The sequence below is a fragment of the Rhodnius prolixus genome, unplaced genomic scaffold, assembly GCF_049639745.1.
Source record: "Rhodnius prolixus isolate KJV_2025 unplaced genomic scaffold, Rpr scaffold_8, whole genome shotgun sequence".
NCBI classification, from domain to species: domain Eukaryota; kingdom Metazoa; phylum Arthropoda; class Insecta; order Hemiptera; family Reduviidae; genus Rhodnius; species Rhodnius prolixus.
The window spans coordinates 1,994,844-2,015,109 of NW_027411593.1; the positions used below are offsets into that span (position 1 = coordinate 1,994,844).

The 20,266-nt window shown below is 29.2% G+C and overlaps 1 long non-coding RNA gene across 1 annotated transcript; it reads left to right on the plus strand.

Moving 5' to 3' along the window:
* Positions 1 to 16,460: 16,460 nt before the first annotated feature.
* Positions 16,461 to 17,246, plus strand: LOC141451505 (uncharacterized). The gene is made up of 4 exons (XR_012456871.1): positions 16,461 to 16,547; positions 16,645 to 16,735; positions 16,988 to 17,056; positions 17,170 to 17,246. It is a non-coding gene; the product is annotated as an uncharacterized lncRNA (long non-coding RNA).
* Positions 17,247 to 20,266: the final 3,020 nt, after the last annotated feature.

Below are 20,266 nucleotides of genomic sequence, written 5' to 3' on the forward strand. Positions count from 1 at the left end.
CTGATACGATTTTAATGATTTCTTTACAGAATAGTAGAGAAAAGAAAGCTCTACAAGTGGTATGAATCGCAATGTTTTACTGATGAAAATTGTTGAGATATAGAAGGTACAAAATTGCTGGTTTTCCAATTACTTCAAAATTTAAACGTTTATATCTCTTTTTGTAATGTTCTGATTTTAATGAATTCTTTACGAAATTGTAGAGAATAGATAGTTCTATCAACACCCAAAACGGCAATATTCTAGTGAAGATACGTACTTAATTATGGAAGGTTAAAGTTTTTATTGTTTCTATGTAAGTTTCCTATACATTCAAATTTCAAACATCTATATCTCTTTTTCTACTGATACGATTTTAATGATTTCTTTACAGAATAGTAGAGAAAAGAAAGCTCTACAAGTGGTATGAATCGCAATGTTTTACTCATGAAAATTGTTGAGATATAGAAGGTACAAAATTGCTGGTTTTCCAATTACTTCAAATTTTAAACGTTTATATCTCTTTTTGTAATGTTCTGATTTTAATGAATTCTTTACGAAATTGTAGAGAATAGATAATTCTATCAACACCCAAAACGGCAATATTCTAGTGAAGATACGTACTGAAATATGGAAGGTTAAAGTTTTCCTTGTTCAAATACATTCAAATTTCAAACATCTATGTCTCTTTTTCTACTGATCCGATTTTAATGATTTCTTTACAGAATAGTAGAGAATAGAAAGCTCTACAAGTGGTATGTATCGCAATGTTTTACTCATGAAAATTGTTGAGATATAGAAGGTACAAAATTGCTGGTTTTCCAATTACTTCAAATTTTAAACGTTTATATCTCTTTTTGTAATGTTCTGATTTTAATGAATTCTTTACGAAATTGTAGAGAATAGATAATTCTATCAACACCCAAAACGGCAATATTCTAGTGAAGATACGTACTGAAATATGGAATGTTAAAGTTTTCATTGTTTCTATGTAAGTTTCCTATAAATTCAAATTTCAAACATCAATATCTCTTTTTCTACTGATCCGATTTTAATGATTTCTTTACAGAATAGTAGAGAATAGAATGCTCTACAAGTGGTATGAATCGCACTGTTTTACTGATGAAAATTGTTGAGATATAGAAGGTACAAAATTGCTGGTTTTCCAATTACTTCAAATTTTAAACGTTTATATCTCTTTTTGTAATGTTCTGATTTTAATGAATTCTTTACGAAATAGTGAAGAATAGATAGTTCTATCAACACCTAAAACGGCAATATTCTAGTGAAGATACGTATTGAAATATGGAAGGTAAAAATTTTCATTGTTTCTATGTAAGTTTCCTATAAACTAAAATTTCAAACATCAATATCTCTTTTTCTACTAATCCGATTTTAATGATTTCTTTACAGAATAGTAGAGAATAGAAAGCTCTACAAGTGGTATGAATCGCAATGTTTTACTGATGAAAATTGTTGAGATATAGAAGGTACAAAATTGCTGGTTTTCCAATTACTTCAAAATTTAAACGTTTATATCTCTTTTTGTAATGTTCTGATTTTAATGAATTCTTTACGAAATTGTAGAGAATAGATAGTTCTATCAACACCCAAAACGGCAATATTCTAGTGAAGATACGTACTTAATTATGGAAGGTTAAAGTTTTTATTGTTTCTATGTAAGTTTCCTATACATTCAAATTTCAAACATCTATATCTCTTTTTCTACTGATACGATTTTAATGATTTCTTTACAGAATAGTAGAGAAAAGAAAGATCTACAAGTGGTATGAATCGCAATGTTTTACTCATGAAAATTGTTGAGATATAGAAGGTACAAAATTGCTGGTTTTCCAATTACTTCAAATTTTAAACGTTTATATCTCTTTTTGTAATGTTCTGATTTTAATGAATTCTTTACGAAATTGTAGAGAATAGATAATTCTATCAACACCCAAAACGGCAATATTCTAGTGAAGATACGTACTGAAATATGGAAGGTTAAAGTTTTCCTTGTTCAAATACATTCAAATTTCAAACATCTATATCTCTTTTTCTACTGATCCGATTTTAATGATTTCTTTACAGAATAGTAGAGAATAGAAAGCTCTACAAGTGGTATGTATCGCAATGTTTTACTCATGAAAATTGTTGAGATATAGAAGGTACAAAATTGCTGCTTTTCCAATTACTTCAAATTTTAAACGTTTATATCTCTTTTTGAAATGTTCTGATTTTAATGAATTCTTTACGAAATTGTAGAGAATAGATAGTTCTATCTACACCCAAAACGGCAATATTCTAGTGAAGATACGTACTGAAATATGGAAGGTTAAAGTTTTCCTTGTTCAAATACATTCAAATTTCAAACATCTATATCTCTTTTTCTACTGATCCGATTTTAATGATTTCTTTACAGAATAGTAGAGAATAGAAAGCTCTACAAGTGGTATGTATCGCAATGTTTTACTCATGAAAATTGTTGAGATATAGAAGGTACAAAATTGCTGCTTTTCTAATTACTTCAAATTTTAAACGTTTATATCTCTTTTTGTAATGTTCTGATTTTAATGAATTCTTTACGAAATTGTAGAGAATAGATAATTCTATCAACACCCAAAACGGCAATATTCTAGTGAAGATACGTACTGAAATATGGAATGTTAAAGTTTTCATTGTTTCTATGTAAGTTTCCTATAAATTCAAATTTCAAACATCAATATCTCTTATTCTACTGATCCGATTTTAATGATTTCTTTACAGAATAGTAGAGAATAGAAAGCTCTACAAGCGGTATGAATCGCAATGTTTTAATGATGAAAATTGTTGAGATATAGAAGGTAAAAAATTGCTGCTTTTCCAATTACATCAAATTTAAAATGTTTATATCTCTTTTTGTAATTTTCTGATTTTAATGAATTCTTTACGAAATTGTAGAGAATAGATAGTTCTATCAACACCGAAAACGGCAATATTCTAGTGAAGATACGTACTGAAATATGGAAGGTTAATGTTTTCGATGTTTCTATGTAAGTTTCCTATACATTCAAATTTCAAACATCTATATCTCTATTTCTACTGATCCGATTTTAATGATTTCATTACAGAATAGTAGAGAATAGAAAGCTCTACAAGTGGTATGAATCGCAATGTTTTACTGATGAAAATTGTTGAGATATAGAAGGTACAAAATTGCTGGTTTTCCAATTACTTCAAATTTTAAACGTTTATATCTCTTTTTGTAATGTTCTGATTTTAATGAATTCTTTACGATATTGTAGAGAATAGATAATTCTATCAACACCCAAAACGGCAATATTCTAGTGAAGATACGTACTGAAATATGGAAGGTTAAAGTTTTCCTTGTTCAAATACATTCAAATTTCAAACATCTATATCTCTTTTTCTACTGATCCGATTTTAATGATTTCTTTACAGAATAGTAGAGAATAGAAAGCTCTACAAGTGGTATGTATCGCAATGTTTTACTCATGAAAATTGTTGAGATATAGAAGGTACAAAATTGCTGCTTTTCTAATTACTTCAAATTTTAAACGTTTATATCTCTTTTTGTAATGTTCTGATTTTAATGAATTCTTTACGAAATTGTAGAGAATAGATAGTTCTATCTACACCCAAAACGGCAATATTCTAGTGAAGATACGTACTGAAATATGGAAGGTTAAAGTTTTCATTGTTTCTATGTAAGTTTCCTATACATTCAAATTTCAAACATCTATATTTCTTTTTCTACTGATCCGATTTTAATGATTTCTTTACGGAATAATAGAGAATAGAAAGCTCTACAAGTGGATTGAATCTCAATGTTTTACTGATGAAAATTGTTGAGATATAGAAGGTACAAAATTGCTGGTTTTCCAATTACTTCAAATTTTAAACGTTTATATCTCTTTTTGTAATGTTCTGATTTTAATGAATTCTTTACGAAATTGTAGAGAATAGATAATTCTATCAACACCCAAAACGGCAATATTCTAGTGAAGATACGTACTGAAATATGGAAGGTTAAAGTTTTCATTGTTTCTATGTAAGTTTCCTATAAATTCAAATTTCAAACATCAATATCTCTTTTTCTACTGATCCGATTTTAATGATTTCTTTACAGAATAGTAGAGAATAGAATGCTCTACAAGTGGTATGAATCGCACTGTTTTACTGATGAAAATTGTTGAGATATAGAAGGTACAAAATTGCTGGTTTTCCAATTACTTCAAATTTTAAACGTTTATATCTCTTTTTGTAATGTTCTGATTTTAATGAATTCTTTACGAAATAGTGAAGAATAGATAGTTCTATCAACACCCAAAACGGCAATATTCTAGTGAAGATACGTATTGAAATATGGAAGGTAAAAATTTTCATTGTTTCTATGTAAGTTTCCTATAAACTAAAATTTCAAACATCAATATCTCTTTTTCTACTAATCCGATTTTAATGATTTCTTTACAGAATAGTAGAGAATAGAAAGCTCTACAAGTGGTATGAATCGCAATGTTTTACTGATGAAAATTGTTGAGATATAGAAGGTACAAAATTGCTGCTTTTCCAATTACATCAAATTTAAAAGTTTAGATCTCTTTTTGTAATGTTCTGATTTTAATGAATTTTTTACGAAATTGTAGAGACTAGATAGTTCTATCAACACCCAAAACGGCAATATTCTAGTGAAGATACGTACTGAAATATGGAAGGTTAAAGTTTTCATGGTTTCTATGAAAGTTTCCTATACATTCAAATTTCAAACATCTATATCTCATTTTCTGCTGATCCGATTTTAATGATTTCTTTACAGAATAGTAGAGAATAGAAAGCTCTACAAGTGGTATTAATCGCTATGTTTTACTGATGAAAATTGTTGAGATATAAAAAGTACAAAATTGCGGCTTTTCCAAATACTTCAAATTTTAAATGTTTATATCTCTTTTTGTAATGTTCTGATTTTAATGAATTCTTTACGAAATTGTAGAGAATAGATAGCTCTATCAACACCGAAAACGGCAATATTCTAGTGAAGATAAGTGCTGAAATATGGAAGGTTAAAGTTTTCATTGTTTCTATGTAAGTTTCCTATACATTCAAATTTCAAACATCTATATCTCTTTTTCTACTGTTCAAATTTTAATGATTTCTTTACCCAATAGTAGAGAATAGAATGCTCTACAAGTGGTATGTATCGCAATGTTTTACTAATAAGAATTGTTGAGATATAGAAGGTACAAAATTGCTGGTTTTCCAATTACTTCAAATTTTAAACGTTTATATCTCTTTTTGTAATGTTCTGATTTTAATGAATTCTTTACGAAATTGTAGAGATTAGATAGTTCTATCAACACCCAAAACGGCAATATTCTAGTAAAGATACGTACTGAAATATGGAAGGTTAAAGTTTTCATTATTTCTATGTAACTTTCCTATACATTCAAATTTCAAACCTCTATATCTCTTTTTATGCTGATCCGATTTTAATGATTTCTTTACGGAATAGTAGAGAATAGAAAGCTCTACAAGTGGTATGAATCGCAATGTTCTACTGATAAAATTGTTGAGATATAGAAGGTACAAAATTGCTGGTTTTCCAATTACTTCAAATTTTAAACGTTTATATCTCTTTTTGTAATGTTCTGATTTTAATGAATTCTTTACGATATTGTGGAGAATAGATAGTTCTATCAACACCCAAAACGGCAATATTCTAGTAAAGATACGTATTGAAATATGGAAGGTTAAAGTTTTCATTGTTTCTATGTAAGTTTCCTATACATTCAAATTTCAAACATCTATATCCCTTTTTCTACTGATCCGATTTTAATGATTTCTTTACGGAATAATAGAGAATAGAAAGCTCTACAAGTGGATTGAATCTCAATGTTTTACTGATGAAAATTGTTGAGCTTTGAAGGTACAAAATTGCTGGTTTTCCAATTACTTCAAACTTTAAACATTTATATCTCTTTTTGTAATGTTCTGATTTTAATGAATTCTTTACGAAATTGTGGAGAATAGATAGTTCTATCAACACCCAAAACGGCAATATTCTAGTGAAGATACGTATTGAAATATGGAAGGTTAAAGTTTTCATTGTTTCTATGTAAGTTTCCTATAAATTCAAATTTCAAACATCAATATCTCTTTTTCTACTGATCCGATTTTAATGATTTCTTTACAGAATAGTAGAGAATAGAAAGCTCTACAAGTGGTATGAATCGCAATGTTTTACTGATAAAATTTGTTGAGATATAGAAGGTACAAAATTGCTGGTTTTCCAATTACTTCAAATTTTAAATGTTTATAACTCAGCTTGTATTGTTCTGATTTTAATGAATTCTTTACGAAATTGTGGAGAATAGATAGTTCTATCAACACCCAAAACGGCAATATTCTAGTGAAAATACGTACTGAAATATGGAAGGTTAAAGTTTTCATTGTTTCTATGTAAGTTTCCTATAAATTCAAATTTCAAACATCAATATCTCTTTTTCTACTGATCCGATTTTAATGATTTCTTTACAGAATAGTAGAGAATAGAATGCTCTACAAGTGGTATGAATCGCACTGTTTTACTGATGAAAATTGTTGAGATATAGAAGGTACAAAATTGCTGGTTTTCCAATTACTTCAAATTTTAAACGTTTATATCTCTTTTTGTAATGTTCTGATTTTAATGAATTCTTTACGAAATAGTGAAGAATAGATAGTTCTATCAACACCTAAAACGGCAATATTCTAGTGAAGATACGTATTGAAATATGGAAGGTAAAAATTTTCATTGTTTCTATGTAAGTTTCCTATACATTCAAATTTCAAACATCTATATCTCTTTTTCTGCTGATCCGATTTTAATGATTTCTTTACAGAGTAGTAGAGAATAGAGAGCTCTACATGTGGTATTAATCGCTATGTTTTACTGATAAAAATTGTTGAGATATAGAAGGTACAATATTGCTGCTTTTCCAATTACTTCAAATTTTAAATGTTTATATCTCATTTTGTAATGTCCTGATTTTAATGAATTTTTTACGAAATTGTAGAGAATAGATAGATTTATCAACACCGAGAACGGCAATATTTTAGTGAAGATACGTACTGAAATATGGAAGGTTAAAGTTTTCATTGTTTCTATGTACGTTTCCTATAGATTCAAATTTCAAACATCTTTATCTCTTTTTCTACTGTTCCAATTTTAATGATTTCTTTACCCAATAGTAGAGAATAGAATGCTCTACAAGTGGTATGTATCGCAATGTTTTACTAATAAGAATTGTTGAGATATAGAAGGTACAAAATTGCTGGTTTTCCAATTACTTCAAATTTTAAACGTTTATATCTCTTTTTGTAATGTTCTGATTTTAATGAATTCTTTACGAAATTGTAGAGAATAGATAGTTCTTTCAACACCCAAAACGGCAATATTCTAGTAAAGATACGTACTGAAATAAGGAAGGTTAAAGTTTTCATTGTTTCTATGTAAGTTTCCTATACATTCAAATTTCAAACCTCTATATCTCTTTTTCTGCTGATCCGATTTTAATGATTTCTTTACGGAATAGTAGAGAATAGAAAGCTCTACAAGTGGTGTGAATCGCAATGTTTTACTGATGAAAATTGTTGAGATATAGAAGGTACAAAATTGCTGGTTTTCCAATTACTTCAAATTTTAAACGTTTATATCTCTTTTTGTAATGTTCTGATTTTAATGAATTCTTTACGATATTGTGGAGAATAGATAGCTCTATCAACACCCAAAACGGCAATATTCTAGTAAAGATACGTATTGAAATATGGAAGGTTAAAGTTTTCATTGTTTCTATGTAAGTTTCCTATACATTCAAATTTCAAACATCTATATCCCTTTTTCTACTGATCCGATTTTAATGATTTCTTTACGGAATAATAGAGAATAGAAAGCTCTACAAGTGGATTGAATCTCAATGTTTTACTGATGAAAATTGTTGAGCTTTGAAGGTACAAAATTGCTGGTTTTCCAATTACTTCAAACTTTAAACGTTTATATCTCTTTTTGTAATGTTCTGATTTTAATGAATTCTTTACGAAATGGTGGAGAATAGATAGTTCTATCAACACCCAAAACGGCAATATTCTAGTGAAAATACGTATTGAAATATGGAAGGTTAAAGTTTTCATTGTTTCTATGTAAGTTTCCTATAAATTCAAATTTCAAACATCAATATCTCTTTTTCTACTGATCCGATTTTAATGATTTCTTTACAGAATAGTAGAGAATAGAAAGCTCTACATGTGGTATGAATCGCAATGTTTTACTAAAGAAAATTTTTGAGATATAGAAGGTACAAATTGCTGCTTTTCCAATTACATCAAATTTAAAATGTTTATATCTCTTTTTGTAATTTTCTGATTTTAATGAATTCTTTACGAAATTGTAGAGAATAGATAGTTCTATCAACAACCGAAACGGCAATATACGTGATGATACGTACTGAAATATGGAAGGTTAATGTTTTCGATGTTTCTATGTAAGTTTCCTATACATTCAAATTTCAAACATCTATATCTCTTTTTCTACTGTTCCAATTTTAATGTTTTATTTACCCAATAGTAGAGAATAGAAAGCTCTACAAGTGGTGAAAATCGCAATGTTTTAATGATGAAAATTGTTGAGATATAGAAGGTACAAAATTGCTGCTTTTCCAATTACATCCAATTTAAAATGTTTATATCTCTTTTTGTAATTTTCTAAATTTTAATGAATTCTTTACGAAATTGTAGAGAATAGATAGTTCTATCAACTCCTAAAACGGCAATTCTTTAGTGAAGATGCGTACTGAAATATGGAAGGTTAACGTTTTCATTGTTTCTATGAAAGTTTCCTATACATTCAAATTTCAAACATCTATATCTCTTTTTCTGCTGATCCGATTTTAATGATTTCTTTACAGAGTAGTAGAGAATAGAGAGCTCTACATGTGGTATTAATCGCTATGTTTTACTGATGAAAATTGTTGAGATATAGAAGGTACAATATTGCTGCTTTTCCAATTACTTCAAATTTTAAATGTTTATATCTCATTTTGTAATGTCCTGATTTTAATGAATTTTTTACGAAATTGTGGAGAATAGATAGTTCTATCAACACCTAAAACGGCAATGTTCTAGTGAAGATAAGTATTGAAATATGGAAGGTTAAAGTTTTCATTGTTTCTATGTAAGTTTCCTATAAATTCAAATTTCAAACATCAATATCTCTTTTTCTACTGATCCGATTTTAATGATTTCTTTACAGAATAGTAGAGAATAGAAAGCTCTACAAGTGGTATGAATCGCAATGTTTTACTGATGAAATTTGTTGAGATATAGAAGGTACAAAATTGCTGGTTTTCCAATTACTTCAAATTTTAAATGTTTATAACTCAGCTTGTATTGTTCTGATTTAAATGAATTCTTTACGAAATTGTGGAGAATAGATAGTTCTATCAACACCCAAAACGGCAATATTCTAGTGAAAATACGTATGTAAATATGGAAGGTTAAAGTTTTCATTGTTTCTATGTAAGTTTCCTATAAATTCAAATTTCAAACATCAATATCTCTTTTTCTACTGATCCGATTTTAATGATTTCTTTACAGAATAGTAGAGAATAGAAAGCTCTACATGTGGTATGAATCGCAATGTTTTACTAAAGAAAATTTTTGAGATATAGAAGGTACAAAATTGCTGCTTTTCCAATTACATCAAATTTAAAATGTTTATATCTCTTTTTGTAATTTTCTGATTTTAATGAATTCTTTACGAAATTGTAGAGAATAGATAGTTCTATCAACAACCGAAACGGCAATATACGTGATGATACGTACTGAAATATGGAAGGTTAATATTTTCGATGTTTCTATGTAAGTTTCCTATACATTCAAATTTCAAACATCTATATCTCTTTTTCTACTGTTCCAATTTTAATGATTTATTTACCCAATAGTAGAGAATAGAAAGCTCTACAAGTGGTGAGAATCGCAATGTTTTAATGATGAAAATTGTTGAGATATAGAAGGTACAAAATTGCTGCTTTTCCAATTACATCCAATTTAAAATGTTTATATCTCTTTTTGTAATTTTCTAAATTTTAATGAATTCTTTACGAAATTGTAGAGAATAGATAGTTCTATCAACTCCTAAAACGGCAATTCTTTAGTGAAGATGCGTACTGAAATATGGAAGGTTAACGTTTTCATTGTTTCTATGAAAGTTTCCTATACATTCAAATTTCAAACATCTATATCTCTTTTTCTGCTGATCCGATTTTAATGATTTCTTTACAGAGTAGTAGAGAATAGAGAGCTCTACATGTGGTATTAATCGCTATGTTTTACTGAAGAAAATTGTTGAGATATAGAAGGTACAATATTGCTGCTTTTCCAATTACTTCAAATTTTAAATGTTTATATCTCATTTTGTAATGTCCTGATTTTAATGAATTTTTTACGAAATTGTGGAGAATAGATAGTTCTATCAACACCTAAAACGGCAATGTTCTAGTGAAGATACGTATTGAAATATGGAAGGTTAAAGTTTTCATTGTTTCTATGTAAGTTTCCTATAAATTCAAATTTCAAACATCAATATCTCTTTTTCTACTGATCCGATTTTAATGATTTCTTTACAGAATAGTAGAGAATAGAAAGCTCTACAAGTGGTATGAATCGCAATGTTTTACTGATGAAATTTGTTGAGATATAGAAGGTACAAAATTGCTGGTTTTCCAATTACTTCAAATTTTAAATGTTTATAACTCAGCTTGTATTGTTCTGATTTTAATGAATTCTTTACGAAATTGTGGAGAATAGATAGTTCTATCAACACCCAAAACGGCAATATTCTAGTGAAAATACGTATGTAAATATGGAAGGTTAAAGTTTTCATTGTTTCTATGTAAGTTTCCTATAAATTCAAATTTCAAACATCAATATCTCTTTTTCTACTGATCCGATTTTAATGATTTCTTTACAGAATAGTAGAGAATAGAAAGCTCTACATGTGGTATGAATCGCAATGTTTTACTAAAGAAAATTTTTGAGATATAGAAGGTACAAAATTGCTGCTTTTCCAATTACATCAAATTTAAAATGTTTATATCTCTTTTTGTAATTTTCTGATTTTAATGAATTCTTTACGAAATTGTAGAGAATAGATAGTTCTATCAACAACCGAAACGGCAATATTTTAGTGATGATACGTACTGAAATATGGAAGGTTAATATTTTCGATGTTTCTATGTAAGTTTCCTATACATTCAAATTTCAAACATCTATATCTCTTTTTCTACTGATCCGATTTTAATGATTTCTTTACAGAATAGTAGAGAATAGAAAGCTCTACAAGTGGTATGAATCGCAATGTTTTACTCATGAAAATTGTTGAGATATAGAAGGTACAAAATTGCTGGTTTTCCAATTACTTCAAATTTTAAAGGTTTATATCTCTTTTTTTAATGTTCTGATTTTAATGAATTCTTTACGAAATTGTAGAGAATAGATAATTCTATCAACACCCAAAACGGCAATATTCTAGTGAAGATACGTACTGAAATATGGAAGGTTAAAGTTTTCCTTGTTCAAATACATTCAAATTTCAAACATCTATATCTCTTTTTCTACTGATCCGATTTTAATGATTTCTTTACAGAATAGTAGAGAATAGAAAGCTCTACAAGTGGTATGTATCGCAATGTTTTACTCATGAAAATTGTTGAGATATAGAAGGTACAAAATTGCTGCTTTTCCAATTACTTCAAATTTTAAACGTTTATATCTCTTTTTGTAATGTTCTGATTTTAATGAATTCTTTACGAAATTGTAGAGAATAGATAGTTCTATCTACACCCAAAACGGCAATATTCTAGTGAAGATACGTACTGAAATATGGAAGGTTAAAGTTTTCATTGTTTCTATGTAAGTTTCCTATACATTCAAATTTCAAACATCTATATTTCTTTTTCTACTGATCCGATTTTAATGATTTCTTTACGGAATAATAGAGAATAGAAAGCTCTACAAGTGGATTGAATCTCAATGTTTTACTGATGAAAATTGTTGAGATATAGAAGGTACAAAATTGCTGGTTTTCCAATTACTTCAAATTTTAAACGTTTATATCTCTTTTTGTAATGTTCTGATTTTAATGAATTCTTTACGAAATTGTAGAGATTAGATAGTTCTATCAACACCCAAAACGGCAATATTCTAGTAAAGATACGTACTGAAATATGGAAGGTTAAAGTTTTCATTGTTTCTATGTAAGTTTCCTATACATTCAAATTTCAAACCTCTATATCTCTTTTTCTGCTGATCCGATTTTAATGATTTCTTTACGGAATAGTAGAGAATAGAAAGCTCTACAAGTGGTATGAATCGCAATGTTTTACTGATGAAAATTGTTGAGATATAGAAGGTACAATATTGCTGCTTTTCCAATTACTTCAAATTTTAAATGTTTATATCTCATTTTGTAATGTTCTGATTTTAATGAATTTTTTACGAAATTGTAGAGAATAGTTAGTTTTATCAACACCGAGAACGGCAATATTTTAGTAAAGATACGTACTGAAATATGGAAGGTTAAAGTTTTCATTGTTTCTATGTAAGTTTCCTATACATTCAAATTTCAAACATCATTATCTCTTTTTCTACTGTTCCAATTTTAATGATTTCTTTACGAAATAGTAGAGAATAGAAAGCTCTACAAGTGGTATGAATCGCAATGTTTTACTGATGAAAATTGTTGAGATATAGAAGGTACAATATTGCTGCTTTTCCAATTACTTCAAATTTTAAATGTTTATATCTCATTTTGTAATGTTCTGATTTTAATGAATTTTTTACGAAATTGTAGAGAATAGATTGTTCTATCAACACCCAAAACGGCAATATTCTAGTGATGATACGTACTGAAATATGGAAGGTTAAAGTTTTCATTGTTTCTATGTAAGTTTCCTATACATTCAAATTTCAAACATCATTATCTCTTTTTCTACTGTTCCAATTTTAATGATTTCTTTACGAAATAGTAGAGAATAGAAAGCTCTACAAGTGGTATGAATCGCTATGTTTTACTGATGAAAATTGTTGAGATATAGAAGGTACAAAATTGCTGCTTTTCCAATTACTTCAAATTTTAAATGTTTATATCTCTTTTTGTAATGTTCTGATTTTAATGAATTCTTTACGAAATTGTAGAGAATAGATAGTTCTTTCAACACCCAAAACGGCAATATTCTAGTGAAGATACGTACTGAAATATGGAAGGTTACAGATTTCATTGTTTCTATGTAAGTTTCCTATACATTCAAATTTCAAACATCTATATCTCTTTTTCTACTGATCCGATTTTAATGATTTCTTTACAGAATAGTAGAGAATAGAAAGCTCTACAAGTGGTATGAATCGCAATGTTTTAATGATGAAAATTGTTGAGATATAGAAGGTACAAAATTGCTGCTTTTCCAATTACATCCAATTTAAAATGTTTATATCTCTTTTTGTAATTTTCTAAATTTTAATGAATTCTTTACGAAATTGTAGAGAATAGATAGTTCTATCAACTCCTAAAACGGCAATTCTTTAGTGAAGATGCGTACTGAAATATGGAAGGTTAACGTTTTCATTGTTTCTATGAAACTTTCCTATACATTCAAATTTCAAACATCTATATCTCTTTTTCTGCTGATCCGATTTTAATGATTTCTTTACAGAGTAGTAGAGAATAGAGAGCTCTACATGTGGTATTAATCGCAATGTTTTACTCATGAAAATTGTTGAGATATAGAAGGTACAAAATTGCTGCTTTTCCAATTACTTCAAATTTTAAACGTTTATATCTCTTTTTGTAATGTTCTGATTTTAATGAATTTTTTACGAAATTGTAGAGAATAGATAGTTCTATCAACACCGAAAACGGCAATATTCTAGTGAAGATACGTACTGAAATATGGAAGGTTAATATTTTCGATGTTTCTATGTAAGTTTCCTATACATTCAAATTTCAAACATCTATATCTCTTTTTCTACTGTTCCAATTTTAATGATTTATTTACCCAATAGTAGAGAATAGAAAGCTCTACAAGTGGTATGTATCGCAATGTTTTACTAATAAGAATTGTTGAGATATAGAATGTACAAAATTGCTGCTTTTCCAATTACATCAAATTTAAAAGGTTTATATCTCTTTTTGTAATTTTCTGATTTTAATGAATACTTTACGAAATTGTAGAGAATAGATAGTTCTATCAACACCCGTAACGGCAATATTCTAGTAAAGATACGTACTGAAATATGGAAGGTTAATGTTTTCATTGTTTCTATGTAAGTTTCCTATACATTCAAATTTCTAACCTCTATATCTCTTTTTCTGCTGATCCGATTTTAATGATTTCTTTACGGAATAGTAGAGAATAGAATGCTCTACAAGTGGTATGAATCGCAATGTTTTACTGATGAAAATTGTTGAGATATAGAAGGTACAAAATTGCTGGTTTTCCAATTATTTCAAATTTTAAACGTTTATATCTCTTTTTGTAATGTTCTGATTTTAATGAATTCTTTACGAAATTGTAGAGAATAGAATGTTCTATCAACACCCAAAACGGCAATATTCTAGTGAAAATACGTACTTAATTTTGGAAGGTTAAAGTTTTCATTGTTTCTATGTAAGTTTCCTATACATTCAAATTTCAAACATCTATATCTCTTTTTCTACTGATCCGATTTTAATGATTTCTTTACAGAATAGTAGAGAATAGAAAGCTCTACAAGTGGTATGAATCGCAATGTTTTACTGATGAAAATTGTTAAGATATAGAAGGTACAAAATTGCTGCTTTTCCAATTACATCCAATTTAAAATGTTTATATCTCTTTTTGTAATTTTCTGATTTTAATGAATTCTTTACGAAATTGTAGAGAATAGATAGTTCTATCAACTCCTAAAACGGCAATTCTTTAGTGAAGATACGTACTGAAATATGGAAGGTTAAAGTTTTCATTGTTTCTATGAAAGTTTCCTATACATTCAAATTTCAAATATCTATATCTCTTTTTCTGCTGATCCGATTTTAATGATTTCTTTACAGAATAGTAGAGAATAGAGAGCTCTACATGTGGTATTAATCGCTATGTTTTACTGATGAAAATTGTTGAGATATAGAAGGTACAATATTGCTGCTTTTCCAATTACTTCAAATTTTAAATGTTTATATCTCATTTTGTAATGTTCTGATTTTAATGAATTTTTTACGAAATTGTAGAGAATAGATAGTTTTATCAACACCGAGAACGGCAATATTTTAGTGAAGATACGTACTGAAATATGGAAGGTTAAAGTTTTCATTGTTTCTATGTAAGTTTCCTATACATTCAAATTTCAAACATCTATATCTCTTTTTCTACTGATCCGATTTTAATGATTTCTTTACAGAATAGTAGAGAATAGAAAGCTCTACAAGTGGTATGTATCGCAATGTTTTACTCATGAAAATTGTTGAGATATAGAAGGTACAATATTGCTGCATTTCCAATTACTTCAAATTTTAAACGTTTATATCTCTTTTTGTAATGTTCTGATTTTAATGAATTTTTTACGAAATTGTAGAGAATAGATAGTTCTATCAACACCGAAAACGGCAATATTCTAGTGAAGATACGTACTGAAATATGGAAGGTTAATATTTTCGATGTTTCTATGTAAGTTTCCTATACATTCAAATTTCAAACATATATATCTCTTTTTCTACTGTTCCAATTTTAATGATTTATTTACCCAATAGTAGAGAATAGAAAGCTCTACAAGTGGTATGTAACGCAATGTTTTACTAATAAGAATTGTTGAGATATAGAAGGTACAAAATTGCTGCTTTTCCAATTACATCAAATTTAAAATGTTTATATCTCTTTTTGTAATGTTCTGATTTTAATGAATTCTTTACGAAATTGTAGGGAATAGATAGTTCTATCAACACCGAAAACGGCAATATTCTAGTGAAGATACGTTTTTAAATATAGAAGGTTAAAGTTTTCATGGTTTCTATGAAAGTTTCCTATACATTCAAATTTCAAACATCTATATCTCTTTTTCTGCTAATCCGATTTTAATGATTTCTTTACAGAATAGTAGAGAATAGAAAGCTCTACAAGTGGTATTAATCGCTATGTTTTACTGATTGAAATTGTTGAGATATAGAAGGTACAAACTTGCTGCTTTTCCAATTACTTCAAATTTTAAATGTTTATATCTCTTTTTGTAATGTTCTGATTTTAATGAATTCTTTACGAAATTGTGGAGAATAGATAGTTCTATCAACACCCAAAACGGCAATATTCTAGTGAAGATACGTATTGAAATATGGAAGGTTAATCTTTTCATTGTTTCTATGTAAGTTTCCTATAAATTCAAATTTCAAACATCAATATCTCTTTTTCTACTGATCCGATTTTAATGATTTCTTTACAGAATAGTAGAGAATAGAAAGCTCTACAAGTGTTATGAATCGGAATGTTTTACTGATGAAAACTGTTGAGATATAGAAGGTACAATATTGCAGGTTTTCCAATTACTTCAAATTTTAAACGTTTATATCTCTTTTTGTAATGTTCTGATTTTAATGAGTTCTTTACGAAATTGTAGAGAATAGATAGTTCTATCAACTCCTAAAACGGCAATTCTTTAGTGAAGATACGTACTGAAATATGGAAGTTAAAGTTTTCATGGTTTCTATGTAAGTTTCCTATACATTCAAATTTCAAACATCTTTATCTCTTTTTCTACAGTTCCAATTTTAATGATTTCTTTACCCAATAGTAGAGAATAGAATGCTCTACAAGTGGTATGTATCGCAATGTTTTACTAATAAGAATTGTTGAGATATAGAAGGTACAAAATTGCTGCTTTTCCAATTACTTCAAATTTTAAATGTTTATATCTCTTTTTGTAATGTTCTGATTTTAATGAATTCTTTACGAAATTGTAGAGAGTAGATAGTTCTTTCAACACCCAAAACGGCAATATTCTAGTGAAGATACGTACTGAAATATGGAAGGTTAATATTTTCGATGTTTCTATATAAGTTTCCTATACATTCAAATTTCAAACATATCTCTCTTTACATATATCTCTTTTTCTACTGATCCGATTTAAATGATTTCTTTACAGAATAGTAGAGAATAGAAAGCTCTACATGTTGTATGAATCGCAATGTTTTACTGATGAAAATTGTTGAGATATAGAAGGTACAAAATTGCTGCTTTTCCAATTACTTCAAATTTTAAATGTTTATATCTCTTTTTGTAATTTTCTGATTTTAATGAATTCTTTACGAAATTGTAGAGAATAGATAGTTCTATCAACACTCTAAACGGCAATATTCTAGTGAAGATACGTACTGAAATATGGAAGGTTAAAGTTTTCATTGTTTCTATGTAAGTTTCCTATACATACAAATTTTAAACATCTATATCTCTTTTTCTGCTGATCCGATTTTAATGATTTCTTTACCCAATAGTAGAGAATAGAATGTTCTATAGGTGATATGAATTGGAATGTTTTACTAATAATGATTGTGGAGATATAGAAGGTTAAATATTGCTGGTTTTCCAATTACTTCAAATTTTAAACGTTTATATCTCACTTCGTATGGTTCCGATTTTAATGAATTCTTTACGAAATTGTAGAGAATATTTTAGTGGTTGATTTCAGCATTTTCCTTCCGCTATTTCTCATCTGATTTGCTGTTAGGGGCTTGGTTATATCCGGCTGCTATAATATGCCACATGACATCTGTTAGAACGCCACACTTCATGTGAAACCTCGTTTGAGAAGATTGAAATTGTGTTTGTCGCCAAGTACTGGATTGGAAATGCCCTCCTGGAAGTGAGGGCAAACAGAAAAATTGGTTGAAGGAAAAGAAATTGGCTATTTCCTGTTTACTGCTAGAGAAGGAAGTACCATAATATAATTTAGCGAAATTGAATTTAGAATCTACGAGTGTACAAACCAGCAGAGCTTGCAAAATGGACTGCTCAAAGCTCACTCGGCAGAAGGAGAAATCGCCTCCATTTAACTTTATTTACTGAGCTTATTAACACAAAGTTTATTTCTACTGTGAACCACTCACACGACTATCTCTTACTGCTATTCAAGTAGTGGTTTTGAACTTGGAGGAACATTTTAACTTAGATCTGAAAAAATGCCCAAAACTAATTGACCCAGAAAAATTAGTCAAATTAAAAACTTTTGGTCTAAATTGGAACTACAAATGAAAATTTAGGAGGCATCTTCAAGGAAAAAAGTGAAAAATCTATTCAGCAAAATTGGTATTTTCAATTTAGGAATTTAAGTCAAATATTTAACTCTTCTACATAATAACATATAGTACACACGTCACGGTAGCCGAGCGGTTAAGAGACTTGACCCGCAATGCTAAGATGTATTGTTGGTTTAGTGGGTTCGATTCCCGTTGTCCTAGGCCTTGGATTTTATTTAATGGTTTATTAAAAGAAATTTACAGTAAAGTATGTTTGATAGTCGCCTCCGTCCACGACACCTAATTGGTAGTTGGACGTTAAGCCACGCCTGAAAAAAATAGGCGATTACTTTACTTTTGACTTTACTAGTACACGCAGAACCGTACATTATATTGAAATGTTATTTAGAAGAAGGAACTTGCTTCCTCGAATGCATAACCAACAGGTTGCTGGAATATTTATATTATTGTACACGTTGCTCTAAATAATTAATTAGAAAAAAACAAATAATTATTTTGAGAAAGGGAAGGGATTAGCTATGCAGTTAGCGGAGGTCCCGGGTATGAATCCAGCTGCTGACCCTTAGATTTTCTCTTCCTAGGAGCTTCTTACAGCTCACTGTCCGGTGATGGACAGGGTTGTCTGTAACGAGAGAACACTGTCCGGCAGGCAGTGCACTGAAAAAAACTCCGGGCGCCAATAACCTTAGATGTTGACGCGCCTTAAATCATAAAAAAAAAATAAATAATTAAATTATTTTGAGAAAATTAATTTTTGTAAAAAAAAACAGTAATTATAAACATTTAATGGATTTATTAGGCGAACAAATATATATAAATAATAGGAGCAAAGTACCAACATTAGAGGGTTATTTGAATTGGCCAGACAATGAGTGTAGATTAGAAGTTAGGCCATCAGGAGGATTCTGTCTTGGCTGACAAATGTGCATTGTGATTACACAATAACCGCCCAACATGGCAGCGGCGCTCTGTTCACAATAATTAGTTTTGCTGGCTAGGCGACACACAATTTCGCGCTGTGCAAGTAGTAGAGATATAGTATCTAGGACCAACTCACCATCGCCAAGTACCACCGGTTTAAATTAAAGTACCAACCCCTGGACCTAGTTAGGTACTTGCTCTTACTGTTTGGAGATCACTTACTGGAATTTCCAAAATGGGAATACCCTCCAGAATATAGAGGACGTGGTTAGCTTGGCAGGTGGTTAATGTGAAAATTTCATTTTTAATAAATTCTCTGTTGGTGCGAGCCCCTCAGATGATTTTTTTTTTTTCAGACCGGAACTTAAATAGTAAAATTTCCTTGAAAATATTTGGGGGGGGGGGGAAATCAGCTAAAATAACAAAATTTACTTGAACCCAACCAATTTTCCGTAAATCTCAAATTTGACTTTCATATTTTATGCCTAACAGTTAATGAGGCCGTAAATTATACTTAATTGACACTTTAGAGGAGGTATATGAAAAGCGAAATCTATCCAGGACCTCAAAAATGAACAAAGTGCTAAGAATACTGCTCTGTTCGAACCTGACCAAAACGTCGGAGGTAAAGCCATTAAAAAGAAAGATATCAAGAAGAATATATGATCCAGTTAAGGAAAATGGAACAATACAGGATAAGTCGCAACGAGAAATTGGCTAGGTTATAATCGGAAGTGGTTATTGTCCAATTGTATCCAGTTGGCAAAGAAACTGCCATTCCCAAGAAGAGTGCTTGTCGGTGATCTAGGAGGAAACATTGAGAAAAGGCGAAAAATGAGAAGGCTTGGTTAGTGTCGCGATAAGTCACTTAATTGTCTGGAGTTGGTGGATGGTAGCTAGTGATAGAGAGATTCTGCATGGAATTCTTTAGAGGAAAACCTTGCCCGGCTCTTTTCCAGAACCGTCTTAAAAAACATTTCCCTAGGAAATGTATCGAATAACAGTTCTAGATCTACATGTGTGCTACGAACACACGAAGTTCGTGAGGATCCATTTTCTAGAAAA